The following is a 26671-nucleotide window of genomic DNA, read 5'->3' on the forward strand; positions in this document are numbered from 1 at the left end:
AGTTACATGTTTGAAGTTAGGGGGGGAAAGTGAAAGATCTAAGCGGCCATTCTAAAAATACATTAACAGTTTCCAAAATCTATATCGCTGCTTAATTAAATATGTTATCCTGTTTATAGGATCTGTGGCTAATTATTTAGAGTCATTTAATCTACTCAATTTGCACGTTAATTAAACAGCATCGGGTTGCAGAGCCGGCCGCGGCCGGGCGGGAAGCAGCGCCGCCTGGCGGGCCCGGCTAGCTTCCCGCGGACCGACCGGTCCTCGCGCTGGTCCCGCGAGCCGGCCCGGGGGCGCCGACTGCGTGATGTGTTCCCAGGCCTTCAGGCAGGAAAACAGGGGTGGGCGGCGGGCTGCCCAGGACCTGCTCTGCGGCTGTTTATGGGGAGGGGATACCCCGCCCCCCCATCTCCCCGTGCCCCCCGTCCCTCCCTCCCCGGCGCAGAGGCGAAGGGGCGGCGCGCCCGGGCCTGGTTAACCGCAGAACGATGGAGCCGCGCCCGCCCCGCGCCCGCCGCCCAATTGTCTCCGCCGCCCGTCCCCATCTGTCCCTCTCCGCCCATGTGTGTTTTGGCCTTTGTCTCGCCGCCCTGCGCTGACACCCTCTTTCAAAGCCCACTTCTGTCGCCCTTCACCGATCGCTTCTGCCCCATTAACCCATCGGCACGAGGCTCCTGCAACAAAGGCCCGGAGTCGGGCGGACGCGCGCGCGCCCGCCCATTGTCCGCCGCTGACCCCGCGGCCCCAGCCTGGCCCGGCCGGCCCGACGGGGCGGGGACGGGGTCGGCCTTGCAGATAAACACAGGAGGCGTCCCGCCCGGGCCGCGCTCCGCCCTCAGTGAACGGGGACGGGACACGACGGCCGCCTTGGCAAGGCGGGCGAGCAGCTGCCGCCGCGGGAACCGCGGGCCCGCCCGCCGGGCAGCTAATCCGCCGCAGGCCCCTTTGTCCCTCGCTGGACGTGAAGCTGGCAGAGAGCGCGGCTGGGGAGAGAGCAGGCCCGCCGCGTGGCCTGCCTGGTAAACAAAGAGAAGTGTTGCTGAGCCGGGCTGCCGTCCTCCGGTTCCGGTTCCCGGTCCTGTCCGGGGGAGGAGAGCAGGCCCCAGGGGCTGCCCCCGGTGCGGCCGCAGTGCCTGCGGCTAACCGGGACCTCCAGGCACAGCCTGGACCCGCGGCCCAGGCCACACACAGCAAATGGTCGCTCCCAGCCACGGGGCCTTGTGGGGGGTGGGGGCGGGGGCTGCGTCCAGGAGGTGCTGCGCAGAGCCCAGGAGCTTTCTCTGGAATCTGCGGGCTGCTCCTGGGCGGTGGCTGGGCTGGGCTGCCAGTGGGTCCGCAGCTGGGGCCTCTCTTCACTCTTCTGGAGACCCCTGTCTGGCCCGGGGCTCCTTTTTTGACCAGTGAGGCAGGAGGAAGGTGGCTTGTGGCCCAAGGGCATCAGAAGGTCAGCTTTCTCTGCAGCGGGTGGTGTGGTGCCAGCAGGAGGTAGATGGGCCCAGGCAGAGTGGAGCTGCGGGAGGACCTCGTAAGCACTGTGGTCTTGGCGACACTGTGGTCCTGGAGACCCCGCTTTGTACACGCAGATCCTGCCTGCTCTCATTTTCCATCCCGCAAATGCCACTCTCTGGGCCTGGTGGTGGCCCTCTGCAAGCCTGTCCTCAAGGCGCCGACATGTCCCCTGGAGACATCCCATGTCGAGGCTAGGAGAAGGAAGTTCCTGTTTCTAAGCCTGTCTAGACTACTAGTTTTTTTTTAAAATTCATTAAGCATTTAAAATAAAGGGATGGCAAGAGAAAGAAGAGCGAACACGGTAGGGCTGTCCAAGGCACCTGTGGTGCCTCCAGCAGGAACTTGCTGACCAGCCTGCCACTGTCCCTGCCCCAGCCCCGATGCTGGGGGACCCGAGGCCTGATTCTGGGCAGCTCTGCCATCTCCCTGCTGACCTAACGACAGGGTAACCATGATTCCTTTCAGAGGGTCCAGTGGTTGCCAAGAACCCAGAAAGAAGACAAGGCCCCTTGACTCCTTCCAGCCCGCTGCCTGGAGCCCACGGCGCACTCTGGCTTTCCTCCTGCAGGGACTTTACACGGCAGCGTCGTGCTGCAGCCCAAGTCCAGGCCCTCTGCACTTCAGGTGCAGCCTGGAATTCTGACCCCAGCCCGGCCCTCGAGCGCTCTGCACGTGACAGCTTCTGCAGGTCTTTGGGCAGGAGCGAAAGCTGGCGACAGAGTCCAGCACAGCCAGCAGGGCCGGCAGAGGCACCCCCTGGGGGCCTGCCACTGTCGCTGGGGACCAGAGGTCCAGGAGCTGGAGTCCGGCCAGCAACGCGAGGCGAGGGTGCTTCTTGAATAGCTTTATTGAGAAGTCGCTGCCACACCAAGTGCACCCTTTTAGACCGTATAGTGCCGCGTCTCCAGCGCATTCACAGAGCCGAGCAGCCATCGCCACTAATTCCAGAACATTGTCATCGCCCCCCAAAGAATCCCATACCCATCAGCAGTCACTCCCCATCTTCTGCCCCTCCCCCCTCAGCCCCTGGCAACCACTAATCCACTTTCGTCTCTATGGATTAGACAAGGATAATTTTGCAAAAAGAAATTCTACCAGTCGGGGAAGGACTGTATAAATGAGGAATGTGGGGGTCAGGCAGGCCTGAAAACTCTCTCTGTGGATCAACATGGCCACTTGTCCCCACCTGGGACATCTGTTTTAAACATCAGCATTCTTTTTTTTTTTTTTCAGTTTACAGATCTTTTTCAATTTTGTTGAAGTATAGTTAATTCACAACGTTGTGGTCATTTCTACCGCACAGCAGAGCTACTGAGTTACACATATATACACGTGTTCTTCCCCATTAGTGTCTGCCACAAGGTACTGAATAGAGTTCCCCATTCTCTACAGTAGACTTTGTTGTTAATCCATCCTGTTTTACTAGTTCACATCTGCTAACCCCAAACTCCCAATACTTCCCTGGCAATACCCCCATCCCTGGCAACCTCACGTCTGTGAGTTACAGACATGGTCTTGAGATCACTTCTGGCCCCCTCTGTTTTCTAGCTGCTTCTGTGGGTGCCAGCTGGCTCCAGCCTGGTGGAAACCACACCTTTCCGTCCCGTCAGTGAGATGCTAACACCATCGGAGCAGTCTGGGCACCCAGTGTGGCTTTGGGGAGGCTCCTCACAGCCATCTGTAACTCCATCCTCGACAGCCCTGAGGTCAATGTGATAATGTCCATGGATCTTCGTCAACTATGATTTGGATTTCAAAGCAATTAAGAAGTTGTTCACTTCAGAAAAGGCCATTTAGTTTTCCCTAAACAACAACAAAGAAAAAAATTTTTTTAATGTAGCCCATTTTTAGCACCAAATCTTGTCATCATCCCATTCTTTATGAGCCCAAACTCCTAGCAATCACAGCATTGGGTTTCTAATGAGCATTTTCTTGATTTACAGCAGAAATGAGCAGTTATCTGCTAATAACCCCTGAGTCTGAAATTAAAAGGGCTGAGAAAATAAACCAAATTGCCAAGATCAACTCTCGTTAAATAAAGGCGTTGTGAAAAGACACAGCACAACATTTTCATGCATCAGATCGACAACACAATAGCTCCTCATTTGAGGTTGTAATTATTTAAGACCACTTAGCAGCTGCAGAACACTCACCCTAGGAGCGTTTAATGGACATTTGTTAATTAATTCTCACCAGAGCCCATCCAGCTACTCTGCGCACGAGAAACTGAGGCAGGCACTGGAGGGGAAGTCTGCAGGAGAGCACACGCGGGTGGGCCTCCCCCCGAGCCCCCCCTGCCCACGCCAGTCTGAGCTCCTTGCTGCCCAGAAGTTTCTGATTCATGAATGTCTAACTGGCTCTGAAGAAATTCATAAACAAAGGCAGAGTTTATGAGTCTCTGACTTGGCTAGTTTTATTCCACCCACCAGGAGAAAACGGAGAACTACTGGACAGCCTGAATTGACTCAAAGTTAAAGGCTGCAGACATCGTGAGTTGCAAGCTGCCGGGGGAGAAATCCAGACAGAGAGGCCGCAGGTTCATGAGAAGGAACCACACGCCCGCTGGGATCACGGGCACCAGCTAGGACTCAGCCCTGTCCTAGCGGACGGCAGCTGAGACAACAGAGAGACGCCCAGGTTTACAACTCAAGTCACAGCGGGCTTTCTGGTCCTGCCTTCCCACACGGCCACCGTGCTTATCCCCAGGCTCCTGCGGGAACAAGAGGCTGCTCTTAGTGGCTCGCTGTTGTCCTCCTTAGAAGAAAGCCTTCGATCCCAGGGACACAGCGGTGGCAGGCAAAGAGAGAGCCTAGCAGACCTTGGGAAGAGGATCTTGGTCCCAGGAGCCGGTGGGGGTAGAGGCTCCCCTCCTCGGGCTCACCCCCAGCCCTCGTGGTGCTTCCTGGCCCGGAGAGTGACTGGCACACGCTCCCCTGCAGGCTACTCAGGGGGCAGAAGGAGGCCAAGTCCTGGACGCTTTGCCTCGGCCAGTCTGATTCCAGGACACATGACCTATTTGACTGTTGGACCTACGGACGAGGGCAAGCAGGGGAGGGGGTCAGAACCAGTCACCCCTCCTCCTCTGACCAGTCAGGTGGGCCCAGGGTCCAGGCTCAGGTGTCCAGCGTGTCCTGCGTAGCGGGTGAACCACCCCCGCTCTCAAGGCGGCTTCATTACCGAAGAGCCCGCCGCTGCTTTCAAACACTCGACGGAATAAAGGCTCGGGCCTGACCGAGTTTGGGGGGCTGGGGAGGGTCCAGCTGACCCCCACCCCCCAGCTATGGGGCGCTGCCCATCGATTGCGAAGCTTCCCCTCGAAGTCACCGAGAACGGCCTCATGGGGCCGGGGAGGCCGTGTGTGGAGGGTGACGAGCGACAGGCCTTCACACGGAGACGACTGCAGCCCAGCGCCGCCACCTGACCAGACACGCAGGCGGGGCCGGAAGTCCAGGGGCGCCAACCGGAAGGGGCGGGGCCGCCGCCCGGAGTCCCGGCAGGCCCGCGGGGCGCGTGGCCCGGGCGGGCGTGCGCGGCGGCGGGCGGCGCGCTGTCCCGGCGGCCCTGCTCGAGGCCCGGACCGCCGGGACCCAGCTCGCAGGCGGCGTGCGGCGCTCGTGGCCGGAGGGCGAGGGTGGCCTGGGAGTCGCGGGGTGAGGGCTGGGAGGCCGGGCCCGAGAGTGGGCCGCGGGCCTCAGAGGCGCTGAGCCGGGGCAGGCGGCAGGCAGGGTCCTGCTGCGACGGGCTGACCTGGGGAGCCCCCAGGCGGGGAGGCCCCAGGCGGGGAGGCCCCAGGCGGGGAGGCCCCAGGCGGAGGCCCCTGTGGCTCAGACGGCGGCACCGGCTCGGCTGTGGCGGGCGCGGTGAGGCGTGGCCCCCGCCGCTCCCCAGAGGGTGGCTTTGTCTGGGGCTGCGGCTCTGGGGCAGCGCGGGGCTCCCGGGGGGCCGTCCTGGGTGGCGGGGGCTTGTCTTCGTTCACTCTCCAGAGAAGAAAGCCCCCTGGACTCAGTGTCTCCCAAAGGTCAGTTACTGAAGTCTTGCTGTGGTATCCACACACCACTGTGTATTTTCTGTTTCTCTTTAAATATACATCAAGCAGAATTGCTTTTTAAAAAAATTAACTAAGGTTTTTGGCTGCACCTTGAAGCTTGCAGGATCTCAGTTCCCCAACCAGGAATTGAACCCGGGTCCTAACCGTCGGACCACCAGGGAATACCCCAGGATTGCTTTTTTAAAAATAGTTTTATTTGACTGCCCCAGGTCAGAGTTGCCGCATGTGGGATTTTTAGTCGTGGTATATGAACTCTTGGTTGCACCACGTGGAATCTAGGCCCCTCACCAGGCATTCAGCCCGGGTCCCTCGCAGTAGAAGTGGTGAGTCCTAACAGCTAGACCGCGGGGGAGTTCTCCAGAATTTCTTTTTAATTCAGCCTCATCCTCAACCAAGTCTGTGAAATCCCAGGTTCAACGTGCCCGCTGCTTTCTCTCATACAGAGACAAGTGACTGTTGAGATAAGTGACGGTTATTGAAGACTGCCTGTTTGTGTGCCCCCTGTGGTCATCTTGCAGGCCCCAGGAGCCCGCTGTCCTCCGCGTGGGAAAGTCCTAGACCAGGTGGCCTAATGACGGATTCTGCAGAAGTGAAACCGTCCTTCTGAGGGAGGCAAAAAGGGCCCTGGGACAGAGCCCGCACAGGAGCCCTCAGCGTCCAGCCGCTGCTGTCCGAGCAATGCTGGAGGAGCCTCCGGGCCTCCCTGAGCCCCACGTGCCCAGCTCCGCTGCAAGGTGAGCTGGCCGTGAGGACCGAGTGAATTTATACTGGGGGAGAGTTGGGGAAAGTGTCGTCATTGTTCCGAACGAAAGGAAAGGCAGTTACAGCTTGAACTGAGGATTGTGTTTCTCTGGGATTCAGGATTTCTTGAGCCTAAAAAACAGTGGAGGGGTTGATGACGCTTGAGGGAGTGATGCTCAGAGAGATCAGCCAGACATAGAGGGACAGACTCTGTGTGACCCCACTTCTGTGAGGTCCCCAGAGGGGTCAGGGTCATGCAGACAGGAAGCGGGGGTGGGGGCCAGGGGCTGGGGGAGGGGCTCAGTGTTAAATGGGGACGGTCTCAGCGTGAATATACTTAATGCTCCTGAACTGCACCCTGGAAAAATACTAAAATGGTAAATCGTACGCTATGTATATTTTCCCTGCGATAAAGGAAAAAGGGTAGAGAGGAGAGAGGGGTGCACTTGCGGCACATGGGGGTTCATGCTGTTAAGTTTCTCCACTTTCATTCATAGTGAAATTTTCCATAATTTTAAAAAGATTTTTCGGGTATTCTCCAGGAGGGCTGGCCCCCAGGCTTGGGGTCTCAGAGCTTTTGCAGGTACGGAAGCCCGTGGAGGCTTTTTTATGGCTTTCTCTGTTCCTCCGAATGTGCTTATTTCTAAAGGAGCCCCTCTGGTTCTCTGGCCCCCTCTCTGGGGAGGGAGTAAAGGTGGCCCAGGAGGGGCCCAGGGATCCCATTTCAGCGATACCTCTGCCGCAGAGGGCAGCCCCGCTCACCTTCCTGGGGGGCGCTGGGTGGGCCGGAGGCAGCCCTGCAGGTGTGGACGCTCCCTTGGGAGGCCTCGGTTTCTGCCCTCTGCCCCTTCGTGGGCCTTGAAGTCAGACTGCCTCCTCTCTGTGTGCTCAGCACAGCGAACACCCCTCTGTTTAAACATTTAAATTCACTTAGGTTTTGGTGCTGGGATTTAGCAAGGAAAAGCTGCCTTCATTAAAACCAACTAACAAAGATTTTCCTCTTCTCCACAACTTTCGTTTCCACTCTTCCCTCACCTTTTAAAACATTCTACCCGAGTGAAACATTGCCGTTTGATTTTGCACCCAGAGGCCCCTGTCCCGGAAAACGAGCCCTGTTTTTGTTTCCCTGGGGTCAGTGGTTTCCCCCACCCTCAAGTTCCGGTCACAGTGCTGGAAAGAAAAAGCGGTCAGACAAACACCGTTTCCTTCCCCCTAGGAAACCACCCGGAGACTTGGCCTGCCAGGCATTTAGAGCCCAGCTTTCTCGATGCTCGTGGCTGAGAGTCTGGGTTTTCCTAAAGAACTCTCCCTGCCTACTTTCTCTGTGAATATATCACCACAGTCTGGACACCCGGCTGCTAAAGTTGCCACCAAGCCTCTTTGGTATTGGGTAAACGTCTCTGAATAATTCAAAATAAGCTGCCAAACAAGGCGCATTCGTTAAACGTTGGGGAACATTTCCAGTACGCAGCACGAAACGAGAGCTGCACACGGAGGGCACCCCTCAGTGCTCCGGCTGGAGGGGCTGAGCAGAGGCTGCGTCCCATTATTTGAGCTTCGTGGTCCCGAGTCTCCGTTGTTTTATTAATTTTTTTTATCTACAGTTCTAAACTACTATTTCATTTATTAGAACAATAGGGAAGCTTATTGAGGTGGTATTTTTATTAAAATTTCTATTAACTTTTGCTATCAGTACAGTTGTAGATTAATTAATTTTTACTACTTTTCTAAAGCAAAAAATATTAGAGCTGATCCCAAGTTACTTCAAATGTGAAACAAGCCAAATCAGAAAAAGAGCAGTTCGGAGAGAGAGATGTCGCTGGTTAAGACCAGGAGGAAGTTTATGGTCAAGGTGGCTTGCCAGGTGGGTCGTCTTCGTCTGGGGTCGGGGGGGTGCAGGCGAACTTCTGCTCTGTTCTGTTTGAGGCGATTCTCACAGAGATACAGATCCGCTCTTTCACGCAGTGGGGGAGTTGCTCTGTCCCTGGGGTGGATGCATGATTCTATGAGGCGGTTCCTTTGCTTTTTGTGTTTGGCCTTGGTACTTGGCCTATGGGATCTTAGTTCCCCGACCAGGGATCAAACTCAGGCACCCTGCGTTGGAAGTTTGGAGTCTGAACCGCTGGCCGCCAGGGAAGTCCCTGCAGTGGCTTTCTCAAGGCGAAATTCACGTAATATGAAATTCACCATCTTACAGAGAACATGGTTAATACCATCACAATATCCTGCAACCGCCACCTCCGCCCAGATCGCCTTCCTCGTCCCCGAGGAACCCTGGGCCCTGGTGGTCACCCGATCCCGCTTCTCCCGCCCCTGGTGGCCGCTGCTCTTTCTGTCTCTGGATCTGCCTGTTCTGGGTGTTTCACGTAACGGAGCCGCTCACCGTGGGCCTTGAGCTCTGGCTTGCTTCACGGAGCGCCGTGTTTTCGGGGTTCGTGGCTGTGGATGTGTTGGCGCTGCGCTCCTTCCGGCCGAGCCCCCACCCAGCGTGGGTGCAGCTCGCCGTGTGTCGCCCGCTGTGGGTACTTCTTTCCACCTCTGTCTTGTGCGCAGCTGCTGTGCACGTGCGTGGGTGTGTGTGTGTGTCTGGGGCCTCGTTCTCAGTTCTCCCAGTTCAGCTGGGAGAGGAGCTGCTGGGCCAGGTGGTCGTTCCCCGGGCTTTCTGCTCTCTGCTTTTACGTAGTGGATGTCCTCCTCCCCGTCCCAGGTCGGGACCGTAGACGTGATGTGGGGGGGGATGATGGAACAGTAGCCGCCTGCCTTGGCGGGCTGCTCGCCTGTGGAGCTCCTTTGGGGGAGGGGTTGGGGGATTCCTGTGGGCCGCGTGTGCCTCCATTCTCCTGACACACGTGTCCCGGGGGGATGCCAGGCCCCAGCGAAGTTTCCTGGCAGAGTATGGATATTACTGTCAGCCACATCCATTTTCCACCCTAAACTTGCTCATTTTAAATGGAAGTATGTTAAAATCGTCCAACACTTCAACCAGAGAGAAAACCCCTGCAAGGGGACAGGCCCCGGGGACCCCAGAGGTGAGGACAGGCGAGGGAGTGTGCTGGACCCTGCTTCCCCAATGCTCTGGGTCCTGGAAAGCCTGGGTTACCGTCTGTCATCCTCACAGAGATTCAGGGACATGCCCAGCGCTAGCGAAGGCGGAAGAGCAGGCACGAACTCAGCCTGCCTTTCCTCCAAACCTGTTATCTCAAGAGGGGGACAGCCAGGCACGGACCCTGCCAGGAGGGAAGGCAGAACCTGCCCTGCTCCCACGGAGCCAGCTGCTCCCCGAGCCAGAGCAGATCCGCGGCGGCCTTCACCTTCTGTGTCCCCCTGGCCTGGGAACTCCAGCGCAGCAGACGCTACCACGGCACTCCTGACTGTCCAGGAATGGTCGTGGGTTGGGCAGCATGGCCCGCCCGTGGCTCCCCGCCTGACCCCTACATGCCCGTGGTGTGGACCCCTGTCCTAGTATACTTAGCAGCGCATCTCCCTCCAGTGAAATTTCACGGAAGCAGGAGGTGAGTCAGCGAAACGAGGACCGAGCTCTGGTGTTGGGCATCCAGGCTGAAGTCCGCCGTGGTCAGCAGGCAAGCCGGGAGCCAAAGCCTGGAGGTGGGAGAGAAGGGGGCCGGCAGGAAGGCCTGCCTTCGGGCGCCTGTCCTCGGTGTCCCGGCCCAGCAGCTTGGCTCTGGGTGGAAAGTGCAGCCGCCGGGCAACAGTGGGCCTCAAGCCCAAGGCACATCTGGTGCCCAGGTGTTTGGGCTTCACTCTGGCATCCGGCCAGCCAGCAAGGCTTCCCACTCCCCTCCCCCGGCCTCCCCACCCTCACCGTTATCCCAGGAACGCTCTGGGGTCATTTCCTTCGGAGGAGGAAGCCCAGGGACAAATGGGCTTCTGTCTAGACCCTGAAGCTTGGTTCTCAGTCCTTGACCTGCCCTCCACTGGCCGCCCTCTGTTCTGACTGGAATCTTCAGGACGAAGGGCTGGGAGGCTCAGAGCTGAGGCTCCCAGTGCTTTGAAAACCAGCATGTTGCCTAATTAGACCATCTGGACGTGAAAGGTGTCCAGACTCACGGAAATCCACACCCAGTGAAGGGGGTGCTTCCTGGGAGCGCTGTGCAGAACAGCTTCTCCCCGCTCTGGGCGCGCTCCCACAGCTGGACAAAAGCCCCGCTCTGGCCGCGGACAAAGCCGCGCAGGAGGGCCCTGCCGGCCGGTGTGGAAGCTGAAAGCCGGGGTCCCACCCTGCACACCTGCAAAGCCCAGGACAGCCTGCCGTCCTGCTAGAGGGGAGCGTGCGGTTTAGGGAGGGTGTTCACACTCTGCCTGTGAAGCTCTCTCTCTGGAGGGAACCGTCCTGAGAGGCTCACCTGCTGGAGAACTGGCCTCAGGGAACAGACCCGAGCCCGTGGGCAGCGAGGCCCACCTTCTCGCAGGAGGTGATGGACGCTGGCGACCACCAGGGAGCCGGGGTGATGACTCACCTGTCAGAGTGTGGGAGCGTTAGTGCACTTATCAAAATAAGCTCGTGTGTGTGGGACCAAAATAAATGAGGCCAGGCCTGAACGAGGTGGGGCTCCCGCCAGGAGAACACAGGACGTCTAAGAGAGAGTCTATAAACGTGACTCTGTTTGTTTTATGAGGTTCCCGGCGGGAACTTTTTTTTTCTTTCAGAATTCTGGGTATTTGTTGCTGATGTTTCTGAAAACTCAGTCAGATCACCAAGTGTTCACTGCACCTCTGCGATGAGTGAGGTGTTCTGAGAGCAGTAAAGGAACAGAGGGAACTGGGAGTAAACATATGAGGTTCCAGTGATTTCTGCGCATGGAACCCAAATGGAGCCCGGGCGGGTGGGAGGACAGAGGGACCAGGAGGCTGGTGAGAGGACGGCACGAGAAAGCTGGAAGAACGCAGCCGCCTAGGTGACCCCCCGGCCCGGCCTCCCAGGAGGGGGTGGGAAGTGGCACAGAGGGCGTGCCCGCGGATTGCGCAGAAGCGATGAGGGAAACACCTTAGTGGGTTCGCAAGACTTACGTCCCAAGCAGGACACTTGAAAAGTCCGTATCCCAATCTCTGCTGCGAAATCACCGTTACCAGAGGCAGAGGGTTGATCTCACGAGGGGTCAGCAGGGGACACCAGGTTCCCTGCAGATGTGTGGTGTGAATGCAGGCTTCTCAGCTGCAGGGTGGAGTCCAAGGTCCAACGGAAGAACGTCTTCAGAATGCTGGGAGAACGTGGCCCTCAGTGCAGGACTGCGCACGCCTCCTGAGCCGCCGTAGGTGAGATAACGACAGAAGGGCGTGTTCACACGCCGCCTGGCCGAAAGAGCTACCGGGGAGATAAGGAAAGTCAGGAGGAGGAGCAACATGCAGGATGCCCCGGGGGGTCTTTAAAAAGGCGGACGGGAGCGAACCTCAGTGAACGGCACCGACTGCACAAGGCGGAGTGATGGAAGGGCTCATCAGGGGCCGAACTCAAGGCGGAGCCGGTTCTGGGTGACGTCGCAGGCAGCACAGACACCCCATCTCAGGGCGTGCAGTTTTGGGTCCTGGCTCGGGCAACAGGGTGAAGAGTCGGATTAGCTCTGCTGTGCTAACGCGCGTGTGTCAGAGACGGAGAGCGCCTCAAAGCCTGAAGGATAGCCCACAGTCACCATCTGCTGCTGTTCAGTCGCCATCGTGTCCGGCCCTTGACCCCTCGGACTGCAGCACGCCAGGCTTCCCGTTCCTTCCCTGTCCACCAGAGTTTGCTCAGATTCATGCCCACTGAGTTGGTGACTCTGTCTAACTGTCTCATCCTCTGCTGCCCCTGTAGTAGTGATATCTAGTCTCAATTTAAATTAAGCTGAAAACACTGGTTCAGAGGACCATAAGACACTTGTAATTGATGGCGGGACAGGCGAGCTGAGAGCGTGGTTGCTGCAGTGAAGGGAACGGGGGGCCCGCAGCGGAGCGTGGTTCTCACTGGAGAAAGAAGCGGAAAACATCCTCATTCAAGGGTTTGGGGTTTTTTATGTGCAACCCTTGAACCCTGGGTCCACTAACCCTATGGATACCCAGATGCCCAAATGCTCTTCCAAGTACTCGAGTGATAGTGAAATCTCTGGGCACATTTTTTATTAGTTTTTTTGGAGTAAAGTTGAACATTGTGTTCGTTCAGGTGCACAGCAGAGTGGGTCAGTTGTGCGTATACATAAACCCACTCTTTCTCGATCGCTTTCCCACGCAGGGCGCTACCGAGCATTGACCGGAGCTCCCTGGGCTGTGCAGTGGCCCGCATGAGTTGCCTGGTTGACGTGGATCGTCTTCAGCTGCTTCAGTCGTTTCCCGCTCCGTGTGACCCTATGGACTGTAGCCCGCCAGGATTTTCCTGGCAAGAATACTGGAGTGGGTTGTTAAGCCCTCCTCCATGGGGATCTTCCCAACCCAGGGATCAAATCTTTATCTCCTGCGTCTCCTGCCTCGGAGACAGTTCTGTCAACAGTGTGTATACCAGAATGCCAATCTCCCAGTTCGTCCCACCCAACTCTCCCACCTTGGTGTCTTGCGTCCCAGAGACTACCTTATCTCCTGAAAGCAAAGCGCACAGCTGAGTGCCTCTGCTTCTGCGCTGTCCTCTAATTGATGCTGCAGGCCATCTCTTGCAGTGAGCACAGGCCGGAGGGAGGGAACCCTGGGGCTCCCACCCAGCCCAGCTGAGCCCGATGCTACCTCGGAATTCATCACAGCCTGTAGAAATAAACCCCGAGCTCATCACGGCACCCAGAGAAGCACCTTGCTCCCTGCCCGCAAGCAGCTTCTGTCTTTTTTTCGCAGCAGAGTTAGGAGACTCGTGGTCCTCTGACTTGCCCAGCCAGGATCTCTCTCTCTCTCTCTCTCTCACACACACACACGACCCAATGGCTGCCCAGTTGGGAGTGAAACACGCATGTGTTGGGAGTGAAACACGCACGTGTCGTCCCCGGACCGTTCGCCCAGCCGTCCTGGCCACGAAGGCTGGGGTGAGAAGCAGGAGCAGCAGCCCCTGCTCTGGGTGTGACGACTAACCACCCCTCGGCCTCTGGCTGGCCTGACGCCATTTACTTCAGTTTGGAAGTAAAGTGAAGTGTTACTTGGAAGTTCAGAGCAAGTTACTCGCCTGGTCCTGAATACTGAAGTGGGCGTGTCGTCATTCAGCCTAAATCGCCACTGAAGTTTCATCTGCTCTCGCCCCTGCGCTCTGTACCGTCGTGAAGCGCTGATACGCGTCACTAAGGTCTGAACTTGGCAGCGTTTTCCGTGCATCTTCCTTTTGCTGCCGTAACTCACATATTCAAGTTCACGGCCCCTCCACCCCTGTGACGGTGAAGAATATGCCTTCATACTCAGAGAGGGTGAATCGCTGCCCGCTTTAGTTTGGGTAGACTCTGGCTCCTTCCTGCTCAAGTATGACCAGTTTAAATGTCCACATATTAATTAACCGTATGCAGGAGCTTATCAAGTCGACTATCAGTAAACGGAGGCCATTTGACTTTGACAAGTGATGTAAACTGTCCCCCGCCTTGCTCCACAAACTCACACTTAGGGAGTTTGGTTCTTTTCTCATCAGGGCTGAGAGAAAGAAAACTGGGGATCCCTGTTTTGCTTTGCATGATTTTGGGGGACTCCCCTGCTGGCTCAGTGGTAAGGAACCCACCTGCCAATGCAGGAGACTCAGGTTCAATCCCTGGGTCGGGAAGATCCCTTGAAGAAGAGAATGGCTGCCCACTCCAGTGTTCTTGCCTGGAGAATCCCACGGACAGAGAAGCCTGGCAGGTTGTAGTCCATGGGGTCACACAAATCAGACGTGACTGATCACGTGCACACATCATCTGGGGACAAAGGAGACCAGAACTTGTTACCTTCCGGGCCCAGAGCCCACCTAGCAGCCACGCCTGCGCACGTGTCCTGGTGGCGGCTGCGGCATGTCAGCTGCTGTGAGTGCCTGTGGAGTCCGCATGCCACGTGACATCTCGCCCAGTGACATGTGGGCGGACAGGCCAGAGCACACGCCCTCACGACCTTCGTGCCCCGAGGTCTCCCGTGCATGGCCTTGACGGCAGTACAGGCACACCCGCGGCCCTCGGCAGTTTCCGGACGGGAGGTGGCAAACGCAGCCTCTGCCGGTAGCAGCTGCAGGTCCGCTTCCTCTCCGCACAGAAGCGCTTCTGTTTTCTGTCGGCTGACACTGAAATCCAGCCTTGAAAAGTAACAGTGCAGACGCTGTGGAGAGCGTGGGCGCCGCCCCGGGCGGGGAGCCTGGCCGCTCTGCAGCTCTCTGCTGTAATTGCTTCCACGTGCCATATGTACGGGAGCGCTGTGGAGACAACAACCCAAAACAACAGGAGGCGGGCCGGGCTCCTTCCTCACAGGGACTCGGGCAAGCGGGCAAACCGCCAGCCAGACGCCTGCCCGCCCGGGGCTGCAGGCTGAGGAGGAGCCGGGGCGGACACCCCACACCCTCCCCAGGACAGTGTGGGGGGACACTGGGGTGGTCTCCTGGCGGGATACAGCAAGGGGTCAGAATCCGGGGGTGGGGAGCTGCTTCTGAAAACTTGGAGGCAGGCAGTTTCGGTCGATGAGGAATTTAGAAGGAAGTAAGCCCCTTGACCAAAACTTCACTTTAAAATTACGATTTCACTTTGTAAAAAAGCAGCACATTATTTGAGTCGACGCATGGAAATATCCAGACTGTGTTTCGGCCTCGGTGGCAGATGTCCTGTGCACGCCGCCTAAGAAGCTGCTGTTGCTCCATAAATATTTATGGAGACCGTAATCCTCCACATCCCAAGGATTTCCGTGCTCATCTTACCGCCCATTCCTGCTGGAGCTGGGCTTGCAGGCCGTTTTGCCAGCGAGCATTTCTCACCCTCAGGAAGCCCGCCCCAGACCGAGGAACCTGGAGCTGCCGAAGTCTCCTGCCTGCGGGCAGCCAGGTGTCCGACTTAGGCCAGCGGGCAGCCTTTGCTGCTGAGGTTTGTATAAGAAAGTTCGGGGTTCCTAGCTCCTTCCGAACTGGCCGCAGATCTGACTTGTCAGATGAGGCGAGCTGGTTGCCATACAGTGCTGCCACGTGAAAGGAGTCTCAGTGGGCAGGAATTTTAGCCGTTTAAGTGTCTGCTCGTTGCAAGATACGAGGGCTTCCCTGTGTTTCTCACCAGGGACCTGAGAGCGGCTCCTCTGATAGTTCATTGGACAGCTTCCTGTTGGCTTGAGGATTAGAACCATGCTTCTGATCACATGAAACAGCATTTTAGGAAAGGGGTCCCAGGACTTCACTGGCGGTCCAGTGGTTAGGAATCCTTCCAGTGCAGGGACCACACTGCAGGTTCAGAGAGCCAAGGGTTCCCCACGCTGCAGAGCAGCTAAGCCCGACACACACACACACACACACACACACACCACACACCCCCCCCCCAGCTCAGAGCCAGGTGGGCCACAGTTTGGAGACAAACACGAGGGGCAGCCTGCAGTGGGCAGGGTGGGTGGCAGGCAGGGCGACGGGCCTCTGGGGACGGGCCTCTGGGTCCCCCGAGCCGTTGGAGGGCCAGCTTCAGGGCTGCCCCTGCGCTGACCCCCAGGCGGGGTTCTGGACTGGCCTCCTCAGGCCGGCTCTCTACCGCAGTGCCGACCAGTCACGCTGCTGGGGCTCGTGGAGGCTGGGGGGGTGAGGGCCCTGAAGCTCGGGAGAGGCAGTGAGTGAGTGTTTAATAGAAGGGCCAGCTACTACACGCGCCAGCAGTTCCGCGATCAGATTTCACCGTAGAAGGCAGCTAACATAAAGACTGGGTACCCAGGCTGAACCCCAAGATCCAGAGTCAGGGTGCCCCGGCCCTGTGTCTGCAGGGCTGGCCAGAGGTGTGGGGCGCTGGCCGTCCAGGTGGCAGGGCCTGTGTGCCACCCGTCCTCTGCAGGGAGCTGTCTGGAACCGGGTCCAGGAAGGCCTCGTCTCACCCTTCCCCGAGTTTCCAAAATCCACATCAGCAAAGACTGCCAGAGGACCTCCTGTCCAGCTCCTGGAAGAAGTCCCCCTTCTGTGGTCAGCCCACGACAGCGGGCACTAAGTGTCAAAGGCAGAGCTGCCCTTGGCAGAGGAGGGCCTGCGTCCAGGCGGATCGGGGCCGCCCAGGCCAACGGCTAGCGAGCAGCGCCACCCCATGGCCAGGCTCGGGAACACGCCGCCCCGCTCTAAGGAGCGGTCCCCGGAGCATCGCCGGCCGGGCGTCCTCTGGGGAGGCGCCCCCCAACCCCTGCTGCTGCACGGCCCTGAGACTGGGCCCGCTGGGGACCCTCACCCACCCTACCAGGCAGCTGTCCGTGTTAGGGTCCCCCTACTGACAGGGATGCGGCAGCAGTGGGCAGGGGCAGAGGCAGGACTTGAGTCCGAGGACGTCTGACACGGGAGGCCAGGCTCTGATGTGGAGGCTGCACTTGCCCTGGCGGGGGTCCCGGCAGGGGCGGCCACTGCCCAGGGAAAGGCCAGTGTTGCCGCCGGCGCCTCCGGGATGGATGTGGAAGTCTGAACGTGGCGCCCAGTGGGAAGGCCGATTCCCTCCCTCATCTGTCCATCCTGTAGACCAGCATTTACTGAGCACCAGCGCGCCGGGCACTGCTCCGTGCCCCCAGGCTGATGTGGCCACAGCAGGGAGTTTGCACTGACCGCAGCGCCCCCCACCCCCGGCCTCGTCCCTCTGGTGTAGAAGCGGCATTGGATTCCGGTGGTGGCAGGTGCATTGCCTCTCGGTTGCCTCACCTCTGTGCAGTCAACTCCCTACCTTAAATCCCTTGGTTATTCACACCTGAAGTTGAGTCTGTTTGCTTAGACCTGGACTGATGTAAAATCACTGGAAAGTTTTAAATAGGCAAGTGACATGCTCTCCTTCCTGGTTTACTGAGTACAGCAGGGGGTCCACTTAGATGGCTTGGGGGAGAGGACGGTGGCCTGGGCTAGGGTGTCACCATGGTGACAGCGAGGGAGAGTGGCCAGCGGGTCCGGGATATTGTCAGCAGGACATGCTGATGGATAGAACTGGAGGTTGGTGGGAAGAATCGAGCCATCGATCTCTCCAGGGCATTGGCCAGAGCAGGTGGGGGATTGGGCTGCCATTGACTGAGACGATTAAGAATGGCAAGGGGCAGCTTTCAGGAGGAAGATCGAGAATTCTAGCAGCTGGCTGTTCAGTTCAGCAGCCAGCTGAACTTGGGTCTCCCCCCCAAGGGGCGGGACCGCTAGAGGCAGCCTTCCCAACTTTGTCTGGAGCTAAGGTTGACCTCATGAGAGATGCACTTCTGATGGTCATGGAAGAATCCGTCCTTCCCAGGAGGCTTACCCCCTGCATCACTGCAGGAAAGCTACTCAGGTCGGGCAGGCAGGGTGGGCAGCCACTGTCTCTGCCTGTGGGAGTCCTGGTGATTCTGTTGAACACCTAGAACTTCCAGTATGTTTTATCCCCTCTGGTACCCAGAACGGTTTTACGGCAGAGAAGACTCCTGTCTTCCATGCATATGGTTTTCTGTCCTTAAAGAAACCACGTTTCAGCTGGACAGAAACAAAGCTGACAAGCCTGTGTGCTCAAGCTGACACGCAGGCAGAGACGTGGAGCACGGCAGAGACCGGCAGGGCTGACACCTCAGGGTCTCACCCCCGCGGGCAGAGGATGGGGTGCAGCCAGACGGGAAAACTCACGTTGTGTGGGCTCTCCCTGCTGACTTCTCTTCTCGCCTCTGGTTTGGAAGCAGGATGTTTGGTGTTCTTCCTGGCTCACAGAGAACAGCCAGCCAGCAGGCCGCCCCTCCCGTGGACGGGCGAGGGCTCAGAAGGCCAGTCCAGGCCCCTCCAGAACCAGAACAGCTCTGGCAAACACTCGCACAGAAGGGAAGACATGGGAGTCTTGCTCTAACCCTAACCCTTCTGTAAAGTGAGGTTTATCCTGTGCCTTCCCAGACGGAACTGAAGGCCTCTTCTCCCACATTGTACCCAAAGTAGCACATTCGTGGGGAAAAATAGTCCCCCCTCAGCCATGACGTGCTTTGTCTGCGCCCTTGGGGTCCAGGAGGGAGGGCGTGGCTGGTGTGGCCCACCACAGGGTCCACGGCCTCTCCTGACAGTTGGAAGCAGCACCGAGTCTTGGGCAGACTCTCAGGCGTTGGGTGAGACACGCGTGCTGAGACGGTGAAGAAGCACCTTTCCAAAGCAGGTGCAGTTCAGACGCAAGGCCTTCCTCCCCTGCAGACCCCCAGCTTCACCGCACAAAACCGAGCCCAGCGGGAGGAGGGGTCCAGCTTACTCATGGCGAGTTCAGTCCTGTGCCTGGGAAGCAAGCAGATGCTCTGGGCAACTTTCCTTCCCAACCCTGTGCTTCTTAGAAAATGAAGTCTCTGAGCAGGACTCACTCTGGTGATGCCCCCAGGAGTGCTCGGTTCTGAAATCGAGGGGCAAAAACCCAGACGGCCGAGCGGCAGGGGTGGCAGGGTGCAGCCACACGCATGACACCATGAATTACATGCCTCCTTCCTGCTTGGCCACGGAGCGGCATTCACACCGTGATGTTAGCTGGGAAATGGGGAGACCAGCAGAATACGCAGGGGCGTCCCCGGTGGTCCCGTGGTTCAGAACAGGCTTTGCAACGCAGGAGGTTCGGGTTGGATCCCTGTTGGGGGAACTGATCCCAGGCGCCACGGAGCAGCTAAACCGACCCGCCGCAACCGTGGGGTCCGAGAGAGCCCGTGCGCTCTCTGCAGCAGAAGCTCTGCACGGAGCCGCAGGTCCCGCGTGCCGCAGCGGAGACCCAGTGCAGGCAAACAGACAGTTTAAAAACTGAATTTAGGACCCCGGAATGTTGCACTCAGCGCGCCCCCCGCTGTGAAGAGCGCCTGGGGTCCCAGGGGACCCCGCCGCGTGCACGAGGAGCTGAGCCTGGGGCACGTCCCACCCCCATCTTACCTGGGGCAGCTGGGCCACACAGGTGCCCAAGAGGGCGGCCCGAGGAGGTTTTTGGCGTCGATGCCCTGTGGACGTGGGCACCGCTCCCCTGGTTGTGTCCCCTCACGCGTTCCGGGCATGGGCGCGTTTAGCCCCCTGGGTTTCGCCCCATGTGCAGGCCCCCGTATCACCACCGCAGTCAGCCCACGGGGGCCCCTCTTACACGACGCCCACCTCCCTCCCACCACCCCTACTGCCTGGCAGCCGCTCATCTGCTCCCCAGCCCCATAACCGTCCACTTCAAGAGTGTTGTGTGAGTGGACTCGCGCGACCTGTGGCCCCTGGGGATCGGCTCTTCTGTCACTCAGTCGAATGCTCTGGAGAGTCACCGAAGTTGCTGTGGCACAGGTCGTGCTGTTTCTGTTGCTGAATTCTGTGTGTGATGAGATTTTGGAAGGAGTCCTAAAGACTATTGACCGCCTCTCAGAGCTAGGATATTTGCCCAGCTGAAGTCGGTGGCACTCGAAATTCTGTGTGCATCTCTGGAGGCTGGGATACTGAAGAACCCACCTGCAGTGCAGAGGTCTGGGTTCAGTCCCGGGGTCGGGAAGATCCCCTGGGAGGAAATGGCAACCCACTCCAGTGTTCTCACCTGGAGAAGCCCGTGGACAGAAGAGCCTGCTGGGCTGCAGTCCATGGGGTCGCAGAGTCGGATGTGGCTGAAGCGACTCACACTTTCACTTTCACTTCCAGAATCTTAAATATCCTATGAAACAATTCTCACCCTCCCGTCTTCTCAGGAAACTCACGTAATCCTGATCCTGCAAAACCTCAGCTAGACTTACCACCTCTTATTTCACTGCGATTAAATAATGTCTCCCCAGACGCATTACAGTTATAGGAGTCATCTTTACTATTTCTTTGTAAAGGTGTTTTTGCACAGAATATAACTTTCATCTCGTTTCTGCTTTGCTTTCTTTTCCCTAAAATACTGTCCATCCGCCCCCAGAGCGGCTAGATTGCCACCGTGCTGCTGCTGCGACCTGGGGTCTTTATTAGTTTTCGCCTTAAATTACCTTCACGTAAGATCTGCAAGAAAAACGGCTTTTCGGCTTACTTGGGAATTTGGGTGACTTAATTTGGAGAAGGTGATTCTAAAGAAAGAAACTACGGACAGAAACATAGAGTCAGAGGAAAAAGGAGGGTCTCCGAGGAGGCAAACCAGAATCAGCGGAGCGCCGGCTGACCTCTGAAGGTCGGGGGCCTGACGACAGACACGGTCAAGCAGCGCCTCAGCAGGCTGCAGGGGCCGCAGGCCCGCGGGAACCCCGTGCCTCCCTGAGCACTCGGGGACCCCCAAGCATCTGGTCCCTCCATCTTGTTCCCACCCCACCCGACTGGCTCACCCACGGGCGACCCCAGCACTGACACCTGGACTGCCTCTGCCCCTCGCCCGGCGCCCCTGTGGATCCGCCCGGGGCCCCTGTGGATCCGCCCGGCTCGCTGCTGGCTCTGGGCCTCCTGCCCAGCTGGCCAGCTGCGTGGGGTTGAGGACAGCGGGCAGAGTCAAGGCCCCCCGCCTGCAGGGCTGTGGGGGTTCCAGGCTGGTGACGCTGCCCTTGCGGGGTCACTTCAGCGAAGGGCCCCACACCGGCGGGTGGCCCCACGCTGGCGGGTGGCAGGAGGGAGCTGGAGATGAACGTCGTGCTCCGAGGGCCCCTCGCGACCTCGGCCACGACTTCTGCAACTACAAGGAGAGTTCACATCTGCGTGGGCCCGCACCTGCTCCCTGCGAGTCTGTGACTGCACGGCCCCGGGCACCCACCCATCATGCCCCCGCAGGGGTGAGAGGACAGCCAAGAAGGGTGCGGCTCCGCCTCACGACCCGGCCGGGGCTGCAGAGGGCGAACGGGGGACAGCCCCACCCGGTCTCGAAGGCACAGTGTCGCGGGGAGGGGCGAGGAGGGGCCCCTCGGGTGCGCCCCCAAGCCCACTGTGCAGAGTACAGGGCGGGCGGCGAGTCCCCCATCAGCCGACTGGGGAGCGGAGTCTGCGTGCAGAGCGGCCCCGGCCACCGAGGGGCGAGTAGACTCATGAGGCCCATCCGCGCAGCGGGACACGGCTCCGCCACCGAAAGGGGCGAAGCGCGGGCGCAGCTGCGGGGCCTGCGAACCTCGGAAACACGGCGCTCGGTGAGAGAAGCCCGGCGGAGGGACACGGTGTGTGAGTCCATCTCTCAGAAACGTCCAGAACAGGCGAATCCCAGAGGCAGGAGGAAGATGACTGGGTGCCAGGGGCGGCGGGGTGGGATGGGGCCGTGCAGCGGGGAGCGCCTGGAACGGTGGGGGTCTCCTTTTGGGGTGACGGAAATGTTTCGGAGCCGCCAGGTAAAAGTGGTGGGTGCGTGCCATCGTGAGTGTGCCAAGTGCCCCGAATTGCTCTCCTTAACATGTTGATTCCGTCGTGTGCCTTTCATGCCAGTTTAAAGAACAGCTTGATAAGGGCCTTTACCGGATTCGGCCACTCCACTCCCACCCTAGCGCTTTCACACGTGCTGGGCGGGCAGGAGCAGCGCCACAGGTGTGAGCCGGCGTTCCGGTCGGCGCGATGGTTCTTACCCTGGGATTCTTCCAGCACAGTCGCAACCCCGGAGACTCTTACTCTACAGGCCAAGACTGGGCGCTGGCAGCCCCGGCTGTAGACGGCAGGCGGTGTCTCCGATGACCAGCCTGGTCTGCGTGTGGCCAAGTGCGTGGGAAGCCCAGCTCTGGGCCTTGAGAGCCTCAGCGACAGCGCAGGACAGACGGCCTGAGCCGACTTGGCTTCTCGGGTCTGCTCCTGTCCAAATGGGTGTCATGCTTGCCTCTGACCACACGGTGGCAGGAGTGAGGCCGCGTGATGTTCAGGGTTCCCTGGCGTCATCCGGGAGCAAGTCAAGTGGAAAAGCATCTTCAGTAAAAGAAACTAGGGCTGTGTGTCTAAGGGAGTAAGGCGTTCAGTCCCTGTGGTTTATTGAGAGGGCAGGTCGTCAGCAGCCCGCCAGTGTCGGTTTCTGAAACAGCAACATAGTCCTGCATGGAACCCCCGGATTTTGGAGCTTTTAAATCTGAAAAGGACCCGGGGAGGTGAAAGTTGAGCCGAGCTGGGTAAAAGATGGTGTCCAGAACCAAACGGCAACGTGCGGAAGAAGGAAAGCACCGGCAGGAGCTGCGTGGGAGAACTTTGAAAATCTGACGCCTCATCAGAAGCCGAAAGGCTGTGTGACTCCAGTTACCTGAATCTGCAGAGTTGGCAGCCAGAGCCGTGGCTGCCCAGGGCTGGAGGATGCGGTCAGTCCTCCGTGGGAAGGGTTTCTTTTTGAAATAATAAGATGTTCTGGAGTTAGTGGTGACCCTTGTACAACCTTGTGAATATACGAAAAACCACTGAATTGCACATTTTAAATTACACACTTTGAACAGGTGGATTGCATAGCGTGCGACATATTCCAACTGAGCTGTTTGTAAACTTTTACTTTAAATGTTATTGGTTTATTTTTACATTTTCAGAAAAACGGACACGAGTGAAGCGACTTAGCCCGCAGCGCGCGCAAGTGCTTATTCACTTACTTGGCGGTTCCGGGCCATAGTGGCGGCTCTCGGGGTCCTTGATCTTCCTTGCGGTATGCCGGATCTTTTTTTTAAATCTGCAGCTTGCAGGGTCTTAATTCCCGACCAAGGCTCAAACCCAGGTCCAGCAGTGAAGGCCCTGAGTCCTGGCCACTGGGCCCCGAGGGGAGCCCCGTTCTTTCTCCTCTAAGTAGAGGCCACTCTGAAGGGTGTGAGGTGGCAGCCCGCTGCAGCTGCCGTCTGCGTTGCCCTGATGATCAGTGATCCGAACGCCTTTCCATGCGCTTCTGGGCCACTCATCTGTTCTCTTTGGAGGAAAGTCTGTTCAGGTCCTCTGCCCATTTTAAAACCAGGTCGTTTGTGTTTTTCTTGTTGAGTTTTAGTTCTCTCTATAGCCCAGATATTAACCGTTTGTCAGACACATGGTTTGCAAGCCTTTTCTCCCGTTCTCTGAGTTGCCTTATTAGTTTGCTGATACTGTCTTTTGGTGCACAGAATGTTAATTTTTGTGAAGTCCAATTGGTCCGGTTTTTCTTTTTCTCTTCGCACCTTTGATCATGCTTCCCACTGCCCATCAGCGCCTCTGTCTGCCCAGGGGGCATTCACCAGCCATCTCGTCCTCAGGGAAAGGCCGCACCAGGGACTCTGAAGCTGGCTCCCTTCACGGAAAGAAGCGCTTGCTCTTTCCAGTGAGAAGGAAGGGGGCCTCCCTGGTGGCTCAGAGACACGAGTTCGACCTCTGATCCGGGAAGATCCCACATGCCGCGGAGCAGCTAAGCCCGTGGGCCACAGCTACTGAGCCTGTGCCTCGGGGCCCGGGACCCACAGGGACTGAAGCCCATGCACCTGAGAGCCGGGACTCCGCGACGAGAAAAGCCACCGCGACGAGAAGCCAGAGCACTGCAACTCGCGAGTGGGCCTGCTCGCCGCTGCTCGAGAGAGCCCGCGCCAGCAGCGGAGACCCCGCACAGCCAGCAATGGAGAGACCCAGTAAAAAGGGAGGGAAGGAGGCTGGCTTTAGCAACATGTGGGGGTCATTCCTCACTGCTTAGACCTCCACACGGGTGTCAGCTGTCAGCCTGCGCACACCCTAACCCACGAGCAAGGCCCTGCCCCAGACGAGGCTCCGTGCGCGGGGAGGACAGCGAACGCGTTGTCTCGGCTTTGCCGCCAGTGAGGCAGGCGTGAGCGTCCGCGTGAAGATGCTGGGCTCTGGAGACACATTGCTTCTCATGTCTTCTCCCACTTCTTACCTTCAGAGTAAATCTTTAAACAGAGCATTACCAGATTCTTCACAGAGGCAGGCCGCACAGAGCAACCGCGTTGTCTGCTGTGAATACAATATCTTTTAAAATCTCCATCACAACTATGGGCGGGTTTCCTCCCATAAATCTAGGCTGCCTGGCTCAGATCAAATTCCGCTTCTCAAGCAATTTCACGGCTAAATCCTCCCAAGTCATTCGTAACAGTTTCTTTACAAAGGACATGAGACTGGCGGTGAGCCTTTACTGACTCACAAAGCATTTACCATTTTCCTGTTTTTAGAATCCTTATCCCTTTCGAGTGGGATTCTAAAAATATCAGCTTAAGCCACCCACTAATTTCTAATCCTTGCTTCTATTCCTATTGACAGATGGACAGTTCATCTCCTAGCCTTTGTCCTCACTTGATTAAGCAATTCTAATCTTTTCCTGACAATTTGGTTATCGACAATACGATCAAGTCTGACAATGCCAGGCAAGAAGGTATCCTTGCACACAGAGGTCCTGAGACCGGCTGAGCAGCAGAGCCCCCGCCAGGTGACTTCCGTGTTTTCTCCTCCCTTTCACTGTCTCTCCTTGGGCAAGAAGTCACAATTCCCACCCTAATTGCTCGGTTAATATTTTTAAATAAAAATTACTTTCCAGTTCTCCGCTGCTGCACCCTTCACGGTGCAGATAAGGGTGTTCAGATTCTGTTATTGTCTTTAAAGTTCTTCTAACAGCAGGTGGTCTGGGCTTACCACACAGGCTCCAGCCTCACCTGTAAACAGAGAGGGCTTCTGGAGACCCCCCTGGTGATCCAGTGTCTGAGACTCTGAGCTCACAATGCCGGGGGCCCGGGTTCAACCCCCAGTCAGGGAGCTCGATCCCAATTCCACAGGCCACAACGAAGACCCGTGCATGCTATGTTGCTGGAGGCGTGTCCGACTCTTCGTGCCCCCGTGGACTGTGGCCCGCCAGGCTCCTCTGTCCGTGGGATTCTCCAGGCAGGAACACTGGAGTGGGCTGCCTTTCCCTTCTCCCAGGGATCTTGCCGACCCAGGGGTCAAAGCCGCATCTCATAAGTCTCCTGCACTGGCCGATGGGTTCTTTACCACGAGCGCCACCTGGGAAGCCCAGCACAGCCAAATAAATAAATGTGGTAAAAATAAAATGGTCCTTTGGAGCCGGATGCCCCTCAGTGTGGGTGGTGATGCGGGCCTTGCACTGAAGGCTGTGGGCTGAACTCTGAGCGTCCCCGGCGTGTCCAGGGAGACAGGTGTTCCCGCTCTCAGTGCTGCCTGCCTTCCAGACTCACTGCAGAGCTCCAGCAATCATGGCAGTATGGCATTAGCAACATTAGACAAATAGACCAATGGAACAGAACAAGAGCCCAGAATAGCCCCAGACAAGTGTACTCAGCTGGCCTTTGACAAAGGGGTGAAGCCAGTTTATTGGTGGAAATGGTTTTCTCAACAAATGCAGCTGGAACAGTTGGATATCCACATGCAAAAAAAAAAAGAAAAAAGAAGAATCTAGGCATAGGCTTTATGCCTTTCACAAAATGAGCAAAGTCGATCACCGCTTAGAACCACGTAAATAAAATGCAACAGTAAACACTCTAGAACAGAACAGAAGAGTCTAGACGGCTCTGGCGTGGTGATGACGGAGCTCTGCTCCATTTCAGCGACGGGACCTATAATGCTGTGCCGGTTCCAGGTGCGCGGCTCCAGGCTCTCCGCGCTCTGCTTTGTTACGCGGCGCCGAGCCGGGCTCCCGTGCTGCGCAGCCCGTGCTCGCTGCTGTCCTGCCTTTACATGGTCTGGAGCCGACATGGTCGTGTGCGTGCTGGTCTGGAGCCGACATAGTCGTGTGTGTGCTGGTCTGGAGCCTACATAGTCGTGCTTCTGCTGGTCTGGAGCCTGGTCTGCCCCTCCCCTGCCTCGCCCACCTCTGGTGACCATGCTTGCTTGCCATGTCTGTGTGTCTGCTTCTGTTCTGTACATAAACTCATTTGCGTTGTCTTTCGGGTCCCACATGTGAGCATAGCCCCCATTTGCCTTTCTCGCTGAGACTCACTCGCTTGGTCTGGTGTCTCTGGGTCCTCTGTGCTGCTGCAGACGGGCGTTTCACCCTGCCCTGTGGCTGAGGGGCACATATGCACGTATGCCGTACCTCTATCCTCTCACCTGTAGTGACTGCGGGCACTGAGGTTGCTTCCGTGTCTGGCGACTGTGGATGAGGCTGCTGTGAGCACTGGGGTGGGTGTGTCCTTCCCAGGTAGGGCCTTTCTCCTGACGGGAGCCCAGGAGGGGACTTGCTGGGTCGCATGGCAGCTCTAGCTCGTTTTCAGGGACACTTCAGACTCTTCTCCAGAGTGACTGCAGCAGTTTGCAGGCCCATCAGCGGTGCAGGAGGCTCCCTTCTCGCTACAGCCTCTCAGCGCTTGTTGTTTGTAGACTTTCCTTTCTTTCTCTCTTTTTTGGCCACGTCGTGGCAGGAGAGATCTTAGTTCTGGACCAGGGATTGAACCCGAGCCTCCTGCAATGGAAGGGCAGAGTCTCAGCTGCTGGACCACCGGGGAAGCCCC

At 57.7% G+C, this 26671-nt stretch overlaps 1 long non-coding RNA gene across 3 annotated transcripts; it reads left to right on the forward strand.

Annotated features, from left to right (window-relative positions):
* The first annotated feature begins 5004 nt into the window (after positions 1–5004).
* LOC138428674 (uncharacterized) lies at positions 5005–24752 on the forward strand. Of its 3 annotated transcripts, XR_011252540.1 has the most exons (5): positions 5022–5527; positions 6076–6291; positions 8032–8162; positions 22781–22893; positions 23419–24752. It is a non-coding gene; the product is annotated as an uncharacterized lncRNA (long non-coding RNA). The 3 variants fall into 3 exon arrangements; XR_011252541.1 differs by lacking the exons at positions 22781–22893; positions 23419–24752 and adding an exon at positions 12522–13811 and having other exon boundaries at positions 5005–5527; XR_011252542.1 differs by lacking the exons at positions 22781–22893; positions 23419–24752 and adding an exon at positions 9789–10887.
* The last annotated feature ends 1919 nt before the right edge of the window (positions 24753–26671 follow it).

The sequence above is a fragment of the Ovis canadensis genome, chromosome 24 (assembly GCF_042477335.2).
Source record: "Ovis canadensis isolate MfBH-ARS-UI-01 breed Bighorn chromosome 24, ARS-UI_OviCan_v2, whole genome shotgun sequence".
In the NCBI taxonomy this organism is placed as follows: domain Eukaryota; kingdom Metazoa; phylum Chordata; class Mammalia; order Artiodactyla; family Bovidae; genus Ovis; species Ovis canadensis.